This window comes from Solea solea, chromosome 9 (genome assembly GCF_958295425.1).
Source record: "Solea solea chromosome 9, fSolSol10.1, whole genome shotgun sequence".
Lineage (NCBI taxonomy): Eukaryota > Metazoa > Chordata > Actinopteri > Pleuronectiformes > Soleidae > Solea > Solea solea.
In genome coordinates, this window is record NC_081142.1 from 1,955,694 (window position 1) to 1,969,490 (window position 13,797).

General features: G+C 41.7%; 1 protein-coding gene across 1 annotated transcript in view; it reads left to right on the plus strand.

Moving 5' to 3' along the window:
- Positions 1 to 3,848: 3,848 nt before the first annotated feature.
- Positions 3,849 to 13,797, plus strand: part of sema6bb (sema domain, transmembrane domain (TM), and cytoplasmic domain, (semaphorin) 6Bb) — a 172,799-nt gene continuing 162,850 nt past the window's right edge. Inside the window, exon 1 of the mRNA XM_058638409.1 lies at positions 3,849 to 4,794. The gene's annotated coding sequence lies outside the window, so the exon portion shown is untranslated. The remainder of the gene's footprint in view (positions 4,795 to 13,797) is intronic.

Genomic DNA, 13,797 nt, shown 5'->3' on the forward strand with positions numbered 1-13,797 from the left:
GTGGACGAGTCTCCAAGCGTGAATTGATTTGCTTCCATTCAAAACCTTCTTGTTGTGTTTGGTCTGAAAAGACAAACCACCTTGGGTTTGGGTTCTTTTAGAAACATTAAACATAATGGCTTTGTTTGTGAAGAGCAGCAGATGCCTAATAGATGCCCGAATAATGACACTGCTGTTAAAGTGGTGTCTTCTGTTGTAGCTGCTGTCAGCTTGAACAAAGACGTCCAGCAGGTCTTCTCTCGAGACTCCGGGCAAAGTTAAGTGGACAAAGGAAACTTTCTTTGTAGGTTTGCAACAAAGTCACATGCTGATCATTGATACTGTTGATAAGTGTCATCGCAATCAAACTAAAACAGTATCTTACAATAAGATCAATGTTGAATAAGAAGAGAATGAATGTCGTTGGATTAACCCTCACAACACAGAGCTTTAGTCTGTTTTTTATTTACTGTTAACCCTTTAATAACATTTTAGCCTCAAAATGTCTGTCTGGACTCGGTGTTAAAAGGTTAAAACACACTGTATAGGTTATAAGAATGTGCAGTACCGAGTGTCTTATATCCTTTTTTTCAGCACAACCTAGACGATTTGATAAAAAAGTAATTTTCACCAAATGTAAAAACACATTTTTAAAATTGGAACTATGTCACAGTTCAAAATGCACAGAACAAATAGCTTTAATAATCAGTATAGCTCACAGTTTTTACATGTTGATGAAATTAATAAATACAAATCAAAAGTACAGTATATATTGGGGGTCACAGGGGTCACAAATTTAAATGACCTGAGGGCCACTGAGCATGTAGTCTGGTCAGGAGGGGGCCGGTCATAATGTGTCAAATAAATATATAATAAAAAAATATATACATACAAATACATTTAAGAAAATAATTTAAAAAAAGACTATATTATAGATTAAAAGATTATAATAAGATATTCCATCATGATATCACTATAACAATATTTGTGACAATATTTCGCAGAATTTCAAATAAAAATGTTTGTGTTGATATAAATGTTCATGGTAAAAACGTATTCATGATGCAAAGTGAATCTATTCATTAAAAAAAACATAGATAAATATGTAATTATAACTCCATTTTAAGTCGGAGGACCGCATGTGGCCCTTGGGCCGCAGGTTTGAGACCTCTGAACTAGACTTATGCACCACATCTAAGTGCTTATCAAAAGACTTATTCCACGGCTACAAAAAACAATCGGTTTTTATTTTTAAATCACTTACGCAACCTATATTTTCCTTAAAGAGTGATGTGTGATTTTTAGACCCGTACTATACACAATGTATAGAGATCTCATACAAAAAGAGTCCAGAAGAAATGAAGCAGAGGCCTCATTATATTCTGTGTGATATCAGGGGACACTTTTGTGTTTGTCTCTCAGATCAGTGGTTGACTCATTTGATTTGGCTCCAGTGATTAGCTAAGTGGTTAAAGAAAAGAAAAAAGAAGCTCGTCAGATGCTGGGAGGAGCATTTATTTAGAACAACACAAATAATTTAAGGCTCGTATGGAACACGCTGCCTTAAATTGCAGTGAGAAACAATTAAAATGGGCTGAAGGCTTATTGAGATTTAATGAGACAAAATGATTCCTTTGTTGTGTTCATTTACGCTCAATGAGAGAGATGCAAATGCAGAGCGACGTTAAATTCGGGGACAGTAACGTGTTTGTGGAAAAAGTGTTTTCAGTTCAGTGAATTATTTTATGTCATTACAGTAAATGGGACTCGCGGGAATTCTAATTGGATCTTGAAAACTCGCCTGTCAATGTCGACTTTCAGATAATTATGGAACAAATTGTAAATGAATGCTAATGGAGCCAACCTGACAACGAGGGAAACTTTTTATAGCGCAAAACCACTCTGGGCTAAATGATTTGCCGCAGTTAATACAGTTCCCTTTGTGACATGGTGGTTCATTGAGTGTCTTTCAGGTGCTTGACTTTCCACATATAAAGCTCACTATTGTCCCCAAACCTCTTTGAATCAGCCTTGTTGTTTTATTTGAATGTCAGCACTTAAATACTTTAAACTCACTCTTGACTTTCAAGTATAAAGGTTTCTCAGAGTCACATTTGAAAAAGAACAGGGCTGTTGAACTATGAGTCACATGTTTTGGTTCCGTCTGAAGCTCCATACATTTGGGTCCAGTATAATAGGCTGATAACACCAGCTGGGTTGTCTTCATCGATCCACCTTGGACATCTGGAACTGTGAGATACCACGCTGTTTAAACCCGTTTAAACCCAATTTACAAAGTTTGAATTACTACTAACTATTACTAACTGCAACTTAGTACTCGGCGCTGCCCTCTAGAGGAAGTATTGCGTAAATGTCCATGCCAACGCAAAAGACATGCAGGGGAATGTAGGTTAGGGATGTACGTTTTTTTTAAAAATTTAATTTAACAGTGGCGAGCCCAAAATTTGTTTGTGACCATGTTTTTTTCCCGGTCAAATTGGAGGTGAGGCCACGCCCAGTTCCAACCTCCGACTTCAACACAGCATTAGCCTCACTAAACTAGCAATCAGCTTATTATACAGTACCTGCTATTTCCCCGCCCCCTCAATGTTATTGGCTGGAGGACGTGAATGTTGTCGCCAAACAAAACATCGCAACCCAAAACAAAGCGTAAACGGAAATACCAGCAGAGGGCAGCATTTCTGCAGATAGCAACACACACTTTTATTGGCCTATTAAGGATGATTGACAGGGATTCTTTTTGGATTAATCCCTCCCCTTCATACTGATGTCACAACTGGTTGGTGGGCAGAGAAATCAGAAGAGAATCGGTTAGAGCAGCTCAAACTTTTTTATACCAATAAATACCACCTGATTAAATACTGAGCTCTTCAAGTAACACCATCATCATCCTCCTCTTCCTCACATATACTTCACACACTGGTATAGTGAAATTAGATTAAGAAGGAGCGAGTATTAAGTATTATGTAATATATGATAATATATAAGTATTATTTTGTTATTTGTTTAATTTTCCACTCAGATCACATACCCTGGGATGAATACTCGGACAGTATTTTCCTCCAAGTACCACCAGAGGAAGCTCACGTACCACTGGTGCTATACCTACCACAGTTTGAGAACCATGGAGTTAGACAATTGCAACTGTTAACAGCTGTTAGATTTGAATTATTATGTATACTGTAAGCTTGTCTGGTGTTTTAATTACAATTGGCTGCATGTTGATTGTCTGTTTTTGTTATTTACAGATTTATTTTGCATCATCATTTCAACACTTTGACTTTGAAATATTGTGCAATATCATGCTAAATACTTTCAATTTGCAACATCACGATGGATTATCAAGATATCATTTTAATTTCAAATCACTTATTAGTTATTTTTCCCCAAACTGTCTGACATTTTTTTCATTTTGAAGTTCACTGCCTCCACCCCGGTCATTTTGAGTGAATATGCTTTTAGATGCTTTTAACACAGATATAAAACATCACTTTCTTGTTTTATATTGTATTTTTCTTTTTGTGTGTAATATACCTGCCTACACCAAGAGGAAAATAACAGGATATTTTTTTTAATTATTACAAAAAAGATTTTTTTTTGTTCAACTCTCTGTAAATAAAAGTCATAAATAAAATATAGTGGAAAGAAGAACTCTGCTCTCTGTCAGGTGCACGCCCTGAATTTGACGAATGTCTCCACAGACATGATACATTCCACATTGTTGTCTCTACACAATAAGTTTAAACGTTAAAAAAAACCCAAAAAAACCCACAACCAAATTGGCCTCTAATCAATTCCATTCCAGTCGCTGCGTAATTCTGCTTCAGGTTTTGGCACTAACAGGCTCCAGGAGTCTCTCGTGGATGACAGCAGGGAGCTCTGGAGGAGATGCTGTAGCTCAGACCACCGCTAGAAGACAAACAGTCATCCTCACATATTCCTGCAGAGGAGCGCGCAGGAGACAAGAGGAGCAACTCTCGTTTTTAATAAACCACTGAATGAGACTTTGCCAAGCGCTGGATTTTCTTCTTCTCAGTGTGGGAGCAGACAGAAGGACAAGTCCTCTCTCTCTCTGTGTGTGTGTGTGTGTGTGTGAGAGAGAAGGATAGCGGAGGTGGTGGAGGACGCAGCAGCAGCAGCAGCAGCGATGACAGAGCAGCAGTCGTGCGCAGCAGCGGCAAAATAGACCGAACTATTGTAAGGAGACAGAAGACTGATGAGACAACTGGGCGACAGATGTCGTTTTTTTCCGTGTCAGTGAAAAGCTGGATGTGTTGTTCCTGCGTTCTCCTCTTCATCAGTCGCTGCCTCCAGCGTCTCCACGTTACTTGAGGACCTCGGACGGCTGTTGGTGAGAGGAGTTGTGCTCGTGCTCGTGCTTGTGCCGCCACCGCTGCTGCTGCAGAGACATGTGTCCCTGCGCGGCATAGAAGCTCTTTGTGGGCTGTTGTGCACCGGGGACAGGTGCTGCCGTGTGTGTGTGTGTGTGTGGGGGGGACACACGCGGACACACACTCACACATCACACCCCCTGTGAGACAGTTGTCTTGGGGATGTCAGGCCGGCGCACGGGATCAGTTTGTATCAGAGACAGGTGCGACAGGGCGGAGTTTTTTTTCTTCTTCCAAAGCCCGACACAGGATCTGGTAACACACTAACGAGCCGCCGCTCTCCTCTGACCACGCGCGGATTTTGTTTGTTTGTTTGTTTGTTTGTTTGTTTGTTGTTGTCTCCACTTCACCGGGACAAACTACTCAACGCCACAGTCGCTGTTTCCTCCGTCGACAACCAGAGGTGAGTGTTCCGCTCCGCGCCGCTGCTGCGCTGCTGCTGCGCTCTGTGGGCACGTGAGGCTCCGCCGCGCCTCGGTGCAATCTGTAGTGACTCCGATTATAATCCACGGGATTTTTTTTACATGTCGAGTTTATGTGTAACGACACCAGACTGGGCTGATACTGTAGAGCTGTCCTTGTGCACACTGATTTCATTTCATACTGCGTAGCCTCGCAGCCATGCACGCGCACAACCATGAAGCTTTTCAGGCTCTCCATCCATCCATCCAGTCATCCATCCATTCGTGCGTCCATCCAGATCGTTATGTATTGATCATGTATTGATCATTCGTTAGACTACATGATGGTGACAGTCACTCTATACTGCAGCCTCACTGTCACTCACGCATCTTTATTAGTAAGCAGCAGAAAAACACCAACAGATTTATTCATGATTTAAACTTATCCTTATTTTCAAAATGACTTCATTATAGAAAGAGGGACATGAATCATCTTCACCGTCTTCCTCTTTGTGCATCTTCAGAACAAGAAATCCTCATTTTTAAAGGCTGATACTGCACAAGTTTCAAGTCATTGACATTATTGATAAATCTCGTGTTAAAATGTCAGGTTAAATTGTGGCTTAAACATGTTTTATCAAACACAGAAACGCTGCACAAATGATGTCGTGTCTCTTTGTATTGGACCTTTTGTTATATTGATTTTGAGGAGAATGATATCAGTGATGTTGACTTATTGCCCAGGCTTATGTAAGACTTCAGAAACAGGGACATCTCTCTCTCTCTCTCTTTCTCAGACTGTGCTTATTGTCTGTCTCAAGGATTTTGAACAATTTAAGTCACTTAAGAAAAGCTTACTCTGTAAAGTTGCAGGACAATGTGGACACCATCCACTCTCTGTGTGTGTGTGTGTCCACTCCCTCCCTCCCCCTTTGCAGTAGCTGCTATCTTTACAGTACATTGAGCTTGTTTGTGGGATGTGGTGACAGAATCCCATTTTCTTGCTTTTGTGCGAGAAGCTGCTAAGTCTCTATAGCTGCCTCCTAAAGTCTCCTAAAGTTTCTCTGTTTAGGAGCTGGACATTTTCTCTCTCTTTTTTTTTTTTTCTTGTGGCCCCTGTTTCAAATTCAAATTGCTTTTCAGACGCCCCTTTTGTCCGACGCCAAAGGTTTGTGGACTGGAAGGAGAGACAGCAAAGTAAGTGAAGTCCCCAAGGGTCAGAGGATTTCTATAATGAGCCCCAGTGTGTGAGAGAGAGAGAGAGGGAGAGAGACATCTGAAGAAAGCGAGACAGTTCCTCCTTGTCCAAATGTGAGGGTATAGAAGCAGCCAAGGGAATGGCAGCACCTCCACTAACCTTTCTGTCACTCTGGCAGTGTGGAGTCAGCCTCACAGGCCAAGAGCCTCTTTAATTCCCAGGCTGCCGTCACATACTCCTGACAGCCAGAGCTCAGGAGGTGCTGTCACAGGTTTAGGTGACTCAGACGTGTCATCACGCACCAATGTGGACGTTACCTTGCAGGGCCAGACGCGCTGTGACTGCGCTGTGACTGCGCTGACCACGTGTGAATCCATGGCTCATTTTATGTCCCGAACAGCAGCTCATAAAAGTACAAAAAACACAGCAGACAATAAACGATAAAACAATAAAAACGATTGTTAAATGTACGTTTGACGAGCTCGCAACCCTCAGCAGGCACAGAATGCAAAAAGTATGTAGAGGCCTTGACACAGGCAATAAATCTTTCTCCTCTGCTGCTCGGATGAGACATCAGGGGGCGATGTTCTGCACCAGACTCAGTTTTAGACCTCTTCCACAGTAAGAGGCAGAAATCACAGCGGAGTAGGTGGTGAAAGAGAAGATGAAAAGAAGGATGATCACAAGCGAAGCGGCGTTGCTTCTTTGCCTCGACGGAGACGAGCGGTGCCCCCCCGCTCTCACATGTACTGACATCCTCTCGTAGGCTCGTCACGGCAACAGTAATTACTCCAGAAATGCTATCGGAGGGAATAAATTAGCAGACGACACAGGAAGCACTTGTCTGATATGATCTCTGATCTTATTGCTGCACCGGGCCTGGTTTCCATTTGTGTGGGAGCAAAGGACAAAACACCACATGAGCGTCGGGAACAGAAGCAGCAGCTGCTGCTTCTACTGCTGGTGCCTCAGGACTTAGTCTTAAGAAAGGGTGAGAATGGAAGACCCACCCAGAAATAACTAAATAACTTACTTTATCATTTTATGATATAGTAAGTGTTATTCCAGCTCCAGGTTGTCAACAAGACGGAGGAACCAGAATTATCAAGAGGCAGACGGCGGAGCTGCTGCACTGATACAGACTGTATCAGACTGTCATAGCTGGAATTATGAGGGAGTGAAGGGGAGTTCGGCTCCTCTGAATAAGACACAATCTCCCCCTGAAACCTGCTGTGACACATCTGCTGCTTTTCCATTACACAGTTCTCGCACTGATCGCCTCTACTCTACCTGGATCTACTTGATCTATCTGGTATCAAGACGCGTGGTTTTACATCACATCAGAGTTCCTCTTCAACGCGGGTGGGGCCGTCGTTTTATACGCGAGCGAAGCAGTTGTTTTTGTCACTGAATCATTAGAATCTGTTCATTAAAGAGATTAGTTCAGTACTTCCTGACTCCGTCTGACACAGTCACAGACTGAAATACGGCTCACGATCACCGGCGTTGGGCAGCGCTGGGCAGTGCTGCGCAGACTCCTCTGTTAAATATTGAGATTTTAGACATTTCCTTTGCTAAATGTTGGAGATTAACACATGTTTTAAGTCTCTTTAACTGATCTACAGTTCAGCATAGTTCGGTTTGATTCTTGTGTCGGACATCGCGCTCATGACTCTTCCAGTGACGACACTCTGACCAATCAGTGGCCGGCAGTCTGTCGACGTCTGTCGATTTTAGTAGAGCCGAATCGATTAATCGATTAATAATCAATTACTAAATTAATCGACAACTATTTTGATAATCGATATAATCGGTTCAAAGCTTTTTTCATGATTTAAACAAGATTTCCGATAGTTTAAGCTTCTTAAATGTGAGTATTTCTTAATTTCTTTGCTCTGCATAACAAAGAAATCATTAAAAGTGAATCATTTCGGTTTGTGGACAAAACAAGACATTTAAGAACTTCATCATTTTCAGGTTTGACGAACACCAATCAACATTTTTTAAGGTTTTCTGATATTTTATGGACCAAACGATTAATCGAGAAAATAATCGACAGATGAATCGATTATGAAAATAATCGTTAGTTGCAGCTCTAGATTTTAGTATCGACTCAGCTCATTTGGATCCTCACCAGAGCAGGTACTGAAAAGAGCTGCAGGTACCAGAAACTATCACTAATGCAAAAGCCAAAAAAGTTGAGTCTAGCCGAGTCGTGCTAGAACTGTATAATGGAAAAGCACCAAGTTTGTTATTTGGAATTTAGCAGTCTCGTTTCTCCAGAACCACGACAAAGATGTTTGCCCTTTGTCAAGATATAGTTGCTATTATTGTAATATCAAAGCCAGGTTTGTTTGAATGATATTGAGGCAAATGGATAACATGCTTTGTTAAAGAAAAAGGTTTTAATTCTCAGTCAGTATGTAAATAACCAGGATCCAGGATAGCCAGAGGAAATGATGTAAGGCCAACATGAGGAAAGTAATCGTATATGAGCGGTGAATTTAACATCAGAGCTCCTGTCTTTTACACTTTCCATCATTTATATTGCATCACTGTATTGCTTATTGTTTTCTTTTTCTCACGTTCCATCTTCTCATATTGCAGTTCTTATTCTCAGGTTGCTTTTAAACATCTTTTTTATATTGTATTCTATTGCAGAGCCTTCTTAAATTTCTATTTATTTATTAATGCATTTGCAATTTTGCTGTATGGCTGCTGATATAATAACAACATTATTACTTATCCATCTCATCTTTTCATGAAGTGATATATGGTGAAACCTGCGGTGTTTAAGGGACTTTATCACTTTACTTTCTTATTTGACTCCCAGAAACAAGAGCAATGTCATACGATTGTTCCTTTTTTAATTGATCCTTCATGTTATCTATAGATTGATTTAGCATAATTTTTTTTGACTCAAAACAAACACTTTCATCGTGAAACTCTGTGAATCACAGATGTTGTTATAGGTCATACTGTGATACATGTTTAAGCTTATACGCCCCACCCTCACTGAACAGTTTTTTCTGGTGATCAGCCACATCATGACGACAGATGCTCTGTGGCCCCTCGGTCATTTGAGGTTGTGACCCCTGGGCTGTGTGTGTTGTCGCGGCGCCCCCAGAAATGACGAAATTAAGCCGATGAAGAAGCGTTTAGTGTGCAGACCCTGTGCTTAAGTTCCCTCTGATGCCAACCGGAGCCAAGTCTGATAAAAACCATGTGCACTGCAGAGTCTCTTGGTAGTGAATGCTGATGAAACACATTCGTACTGGTCAAAAGTGCATTTAAATCCAAGATTTAGATTGATAGATAAGATTTGCGACTAACAATTATGGTAACACTTAAGATTAGGGAACACACATTCACCATTAACTAGGTGAATTAATTTAAGTAGCATACCAGACCTTTATTAGTAATTATTAAGCATATATTAACACCTTAATCAGGAAAAATCTTAATTCATGTCGTAAAAGAGGTAGAATAAGGTTATGTATAATAAGGTGTTAATACGTGCTTAGTCAGCACCTAGTTAATAGTGAATATGTGTTCCCTAATCTCAAGTGTTACCACAATTTATTTAGTTGTTTTTTTTGTGCCATAAAATGTCACATAAAATGAAAATGTTCTTTTCTTTGTTATATATTATTTATTATAATTCTTTGTTATATGGAGAAAAGAAACCAGAAAATATTCACGTTTAAGATGCTGAAAAATCTGAAAACGTGTGTTGATTACAACCGATTCATTGAATGTCAAAAAAGTGGACGACTTATTAAGTAAACGATTAATAATTGATTTGTTATTGGAGCCCTTCGTTGATTACACAGATTTTTTGACCAGTGGGAATGGGGTAATAATCAACCTTTTTCGGGGGATCACAGTTGCAATGCCCCCAACAGAAAAAGGATCCATAGCATTAAGTCAATGTAGTTCTGTAGTAGGTTGGTGTCGATGAGAGCAGTGGGATAACAAGGCTACATGTTTGCCCAGGAAACCAGGTGTCCCAAGTGCTTCTCCTCACAGCTTTAACAAACAGCTCACTGGAGCTTCACTAATCCCTGGCTACCAGTGCTCGGTGATTTATTACGGAGTTGGTTGATTTGTGGAGATCGGCCTCGTCGCACCATAAACGGGAAACTCTGAGGAAACAGAGCGACGGACGGAGAGTTTGTCCACGTCCGTCACAGCGAAACACAAGAACAATTGTCCGTCACGTTGTGTCTGTTTGCCTTCCTGTCTTGTATGGACAGTGTCTCTGTGTCTGTGATTCAGCAGTGTTAAGGCGCGCTTCAATGGGCTCCCTGTTCGTGCTCCGCTTCTGACGCCAACAGCCGCTCTGCAGCCCTCGCCTCGGAGCAAGTGTTGCACTCGATGTGCTGAAATAACAGGTGTCTTCACACACTGACTTAATCCCTCACGCCGCTGCGTTACATCACCTGTGACCCGGGGCAGATACAATTCACAGATTAAAGAAACAAATGTGGGCACAAAGCTTTACCTCATCCATCCAGGAACGGTGAAAACTAATTAGTAAACATTTGATTTCATAGGAAGTGGGTGAGAGAGGGAATGTGGCTCTCAGGTTACATGATTACCACTTGTTGTTGTTTGTTTACATTTACGCATACGTTCCTTAAATATGTCTGCTGTCCACACTTCTGGGTTGTTCTAGAGGACAGAAAACCCAGAAGAATAAACTGTTGTAGTCTGCGTGTGCTGACCCTGTTTGTTTGAAAACTCCTGGGCTGCATTTAAGTCTGGACGGGCGAAAATTGAGACACAAATTTGAAAACATTTACGCAATTAGTTACCTCATTAGTTCTTGTCAACCACAAGTCGAGCTGTGCACGGAAAGATCCTAGAACCAGCTCTGGGTTTTAACCATTGTTGTTTCCCATGACACTGAAAGTTAACGACTGCAGAAGTGAGTGCCCAGCGTATTGTTAGTATGGCCGCTGATTATTTGAACTGCTCCCTGCACAAAGTTGTTTTAGACTCTCCACAGCTCACACTTTGCACTACGGGCAATTAAATTGTCACTCACACATTGTCCACAGCTTCATCCTCCACATGAGGGTCACGGGTGGCTGGACAAAGGCAGGGTTCCTCCCGGGGTCCAGGTCTGCAGTCCATGACTGGGTCGAAATGAAATAGTAAATTATCGAATCATAAAACTGAATTTAATTGTGTTTAATTGCGCTCCATGTTTTAAGTATCTTTCCTTTTCAATCGGTTGTTCCGTCACATTGTGGACAGTTAAATGTAACACTGGCTGAAAATGCTTGGTTGCTGTGTTTTCAAATGAAAGCATGTATGTGTGGATGTTGCTTTAGGAGATCCAAAGCTCCCTTTTCTCTCCTTTGTGTTATAAGTTGTAAGTGACCTTGTATCTGCACTGACTGGAACACTGCAGTGATTTTACACATGAAGGTCAGTTTGAGTGTGAGTAGGAATATCACAGAAAAAATACTAGCTGTGGTCCGGAGGGACTTCAGGGTTATTTCTGATTGGATATATGATTTAAAATTGCTTTACAAAAGGAAACGTATGTGGATTTTGAAAGAGCTGGACATTTGACAGACACGTTGTAATAATGCTATAAGGTTTCATTACCCTGGCGTCTGCTTGCAGCACTGAATATAAGTTCTGTACTCAAGTTAACTCTTATGAGTTATATCCAGAGATATTTATTGTCTCATTTATCTCCATCTCATTATGGAGGAAGTGTTGGTGATTCACTGAATCCACCTGAATACAGTGGAGATGAATAGATTGTTGGTCATGGTATTCACAGCTGAGAAAATAACTTTAAAAAGATTCAGAAAGAATTGTGTCCCCCATAATAACTCATTATTATGGCTGTTGTGTTGTGCACCTGCAGAGGTGAACAGAGAAGGTGACCCCGGGAGCTGAAGTTTCTATTTGGGCAAAAATACTGTCGTTCCTTTGTGTAAACATTTTATTTGACTCATTTAATTTAAAAACGCCTCTGCAGACTCAGGCAAATGGATGAGAAGTGTCCTCTGTGTGAGCAGAGCTGTCGCCGTCTCCGTCAGTCTAGTCGGTGATTGACAGACTGGTGTGATGCTGTTTTGCTGCCTCGTCTGTGGGTTTGTGTTAAACCTGGCACCCCTGCCTCCTTTTTTCTCCCCCCGTCGTTCTCTCTTTGAAGCATTTCACCCCCAGTTTGTTTTCCTTCGCACATTCTCCCTCCAAACCTTTGCTCCCCCTCATTACCTCTCTTCACCAGTTTCCCCCACTCTCCTCTGTGGTCCCCCGGCTTTTTTCCCCTCCTCTCGCTCTCCACCGGACCTTGATGTCAAGGCCTCTCAGGCAGTGTGGTCTCTGTCTGCAGGCTGTCAGAGCAGGGACACTGCCCACTGGGACCCTGAATGGGACAAATTGACCGTAACAATGTTCCCACTTAGCATGTGGAGCTGGGAGAAAGAGAAGGTGAAAGGAAGGGCCTGATGATTGAGGTGCAGGCCAGCCGCACTGGGGGAGCGAGAGAGAGAATTAGAGGGGGGGAGGGAGCAGGACAGCTATTTGAAATATATGAATTGAAGAGGGCCGTATGTAAGGCATGGATTCAGCCATAATGATTCCAAGGAAAGCAAACTTAATAATGCAATAATGCAGCTTTTCAACGCACAGGTTACCAGCAGAGCTACAACAGTTGTGAGGTGAAAAGGTCAAATGTTACTGAACCTTAAAAAAAAAACCTCTCAAAAACATCTTGATCAGAATTGAAGAAAAACAAGCCCTGCAGAGGAAAAAAAAGTATGACTTTCGGCAACAGAACTGCAGTTTATACGTCGTCTCATTCTAGTGTATACTAGAGTGTATACATGCAGGAGTAATCAGGCTATGAATCCCATTATCCAGGTATGTTAGTCCGACTAAGACTAGCTTGATCTTAGTCGGACTAACGTGTTTACATGACATTAAGAAAACTGAATTATTGTCTTAGTCCGACTACAATCTAACTTTTAACATACAGTATTGGCTAATGCTCGCTTATGCACGTTGTTGGAGGATATTTAATGCATATAATGTTTTTCTAGACCATTCTCATCACATCCTCTCATCACGTGATAATTCTCTGGTGCTGCCTGGAGTACGAATACTTTCCCTTTTTTATCTCTGTCTGTTGCTGATGTGAAACAGCGTCACATGGGAACGTTATGTGTGTGTTTGTGTGTCTATGTGCATAAATACAGTGTAAAGTGACCTCACCTGCCCGACAGAACCTCTGTCGCCTTCAGTTAGCATTCAAAAAACAAGGTGGTCCACCTCTGTAGAGCTGACCCAGCTCTTAAGATAAATTTTTATCAAATTAAAATAATTTCACCTACATTTTGCACACTGGACCTTTAAAGTGGCTGTTTTTTGTTTTTTTTTAAATCCCCATATTCTCTCTATGTTGTACACAGACACACACATGCACACACAGGACTTGCTTGTTGTTGTTTGCCCAAGGCTACTCTGTGGGGTTGCCATAGCAGCAGGATAAACACGTACATGCTGGTGACCCTGTGAGCCCTCACACATACACATAACACACCTCGCTCTCAAGGCCTAGATGCCTTCAAGGGGGTGGGGGGGGGTGGGGGGGGGGGGTTTTGTGAAGCCAGGCAGTTTGATCTGCACTAAGGTGCTGGTGCTGCCATACAAAGGGTCAAGGGTCATCCAGCCCCCCATTAAAATGCAATAAGGGCTATAGCCGAAAAGGACCACCTCTGCCACTTAATCACACACTGCTGCTCCCCCATCATCTGCTCCCTCCCTTTTATCTTTTAAT